Source organism: Oncorhynchus gorbuscha, linkage group LG22 (assembly GCF_021184085.1).
Source record: "Oncorhynchus gorbuscha isolate QuinsamMale2020 ecotype Even-year linkage group LG22, OgorEven_v1.0, whole genome shotgun sequence".
Taxonomy (NCBI): Eukaryota; Metazoa; Chordata; class Actinopteri; order Salmoniformes; family Salmonidae; genus Oncorhynchus; species Oncorhynchus gorbuscha.
In genome coordinates, this window is record NC_060194.1 from 39,923,971 (window position 1) to 39,926,646 (window position 2,676).

Below are 2,676 nucleotides of genomic sequence, written 5' to 3' on the forward strand. Positions count from 1 at the left end.
GAGAGAGAGAGAGAGAGAGAGAGAGAGAGAGAGAGAGAGAGAGAGAGAGAGAGAGAGAGAGAGAGAGAGAGAGACCTGAGACCTGATCAAAACAAACCACAAGAGGAGGAGACTTATTGCCACCATATTATTGATGTTTTCACGTGCCAACTTTAAGTTAATCATTGCTATTCAGGTATTAGTTTCTTGGTGAACGTGTATATTGTTTATGACACTATTTTGAAGCAGTCAAGTTATTTCCTTATGGCAGTTGTTAGGACAGGCAGGGTATATAGAGAGGACTGAGACCTGAGCAAAATAAACCACAAGAAGAGAAACACAGTCAAGACAAACAACCAAGACAACAAGAATCCAGCATTATCATCAATTTTCTTCCAGTCTAAGAATGAAGACAGCGGCGCTTCTGCCTTAGTCTTCTGTCACCTGTCAGTGGCTCAGCTTCAGGACTCTGACGAGATCAGAGTGAATGACATCACTCAGCAGCTAGACTACCAGGGAAGAGAGAGCAGAGCCAAAGAGATTCCTGCAGAGGAACAGGCAGTAGAGGCAGAAGCCATGGTGGACAGCCAACAAACCTGCCAGTCCGGCATCTCCTGTGTGCTGAGAGAGATGCGAGCTGCAACGGCAGAGCAGAAAGCAGAGCAGAAAGCAGAGCTGACAGCAGTGGGAGCTAAACTGAGAGTCAGGTGGAGGAACTGATCAGAGACCTTCAAGGTAATAGATTGAGATCCACACAGATGATATGTATGACTGTTTGTTCAAACTCAGATGACTGTAAACTAGCAGCACATTTTCTTATATAAATCGACGTAAGCTTTTCAGCTAACATTAGGTAATTCTGTAACAACTAAATAAGTGATGAGGAATTGATGTATAGATCCCACCAGAACATGGACTTTAACCCAGTGTTATCATGGATATATTATAGGTAGACAGGTGGCTTTTGCAGCTCCCATCAGCAATGTGGGCCACATTGGCCCCTTCAACACTGAAATCACTCTGATCTACAAGAATGTCTACACAAACATTGGAAGTGGAACCCATCAACAGGTAGGCCTCTAACTCTCTAGACTCACTCTCACACGCTCTTCACTTAATCAATAGTTCCTATTTTAATAAGACGTCATAACAGTTCATTATCATTCCTCACAGTAAACGAAGACGAGTATCATTATGCACTCAACTGACTGAAGCAGTACAGACTAATGTGTTTTCAGTTACATGTACAAGATAGGTGGTTTGAATTGTCAGCAGCCTGCCAACCTGCATCCCACTGCTGGCATCCCTCTGAAGCTGATCAGAGCTGGTCCTGGACCAGTAAGAGATGCTCTTTCCTCTGGTCCCCCAAAAAAGATACCAAGGCAGTGATCGGGGACATTGCCCTGTGTAGGGTGCCGTCTTTCGGATTAGACGTTAAACGGGTGTCCTGACTCTCTGTGGTCACTAAAGATCCTATGGTTCTTATCATAAGAGTTGGGGTGTTAACCCCAGTGCCCTGGTTAAATTCCCAATCTGGCTCTCAAACCATTACGGCCACCTAATCATCCCCAGCTTCCAATTGTCTCATTCATCCCCAGTATCTATACCCCAGGTTGTTGCTGTAAATGAGAATGTGTTCTCAGTCAACTTACCTGGTAAAATAAGGGTTGAACCTTTTTTATTGACCTGTCCTCTTCCTATAGGAATCTTCACAGCACCGGTCAGGGGACTCTACTACTTCAGCTTCTCAGGTCACAACACTTCTTCCAGACCCATGGGGCTTCGACTGATGAACAACGGAGAACAGATGATTACTGTGTACAACCACGTCTCTGGAAACCGATATGAGACCGCAACCAATGGCATCTCGCTGCAGCGGAATATAGGAGAGCATGTTTACATGCAACTTGGGGCCAATACATGGATCTTTGACAATAGCAATAACCACAGCACATTCATTGGTCATTTGCTCTTCCGTCTGTGAGGAGAAGGTAGCTCATTGGTTGATTTTCAGTCATGTAATTGTTCTCAGTAAAGTAGTTCTAAAAACCAATGTTTAGGGCATATTGGTTAATCAATGCGGTGATCATATATGAACACTATTAAAGTTGTGAATATTTAGAGTGGTAATACAGGTGTACTATATTTTATATGAAATTTGCTGATTTAATCCTTTTGTCTCTTAATAAAAACCTTAACTGTATATATTTATCCAGAGTGGTGCTGAAATTAGTCAGCTACACTTTTTATTACACAACGCTAACTGTAAAACACTTTGGGCTACAATGTGTTGTACGAGAAATGCTATGCAAATAAAGTGTATTATTGTTATGATCACGTGTCAGTCATATTGCTTTCACATACCCCTGGTTTGTCATTCCACGTAGTAATCAATGTTATTCAGGTATTAGCTTCTTGAGCCACGTTTATACCTGGTACTAACATGCGTTCTTTGTCCTGATCTTCTCCACATTCTGATTTTGCCCACATTTTTAGACAGTTGAAGACAATTAAAAAGACTCTGATCTGGTTTTGATTAGATCTTATAAGTGTAAACGGACAAGATCGGGACAAGTTCAGGATGAAGGATGCATGTTAGCGGAAGGTATAAACGGGGCTTTGGTGAACATGTATCTTGTTTATGACACACTTATAAAGAAGGCACTTGTCAAGGTTATTTCCTTATGACAGCTGATT

At 42.2% G+C, this 2,676-nt stretch overlaps 1 long non-coding RNA gene across 1 annotated transcript; it reads left to right on the forward strand.

Moving 5' to 3' along the window:
* Positions 1-225: 225 nt before the first annotated feature.
* On the forward strand, positions 226-2,313 carry LOC124010043. The gene is made up of 3 exons (XR_006834351.1): positions 226-714; positions 929-1,050; positions 1,683-2,313. It is a non-coding gene; the product is annotated as an uncharacterized LOC124010043 (long non-coding RNA).
* Positions 2,314-2,676: the final 363 nt, after the last annotated feature.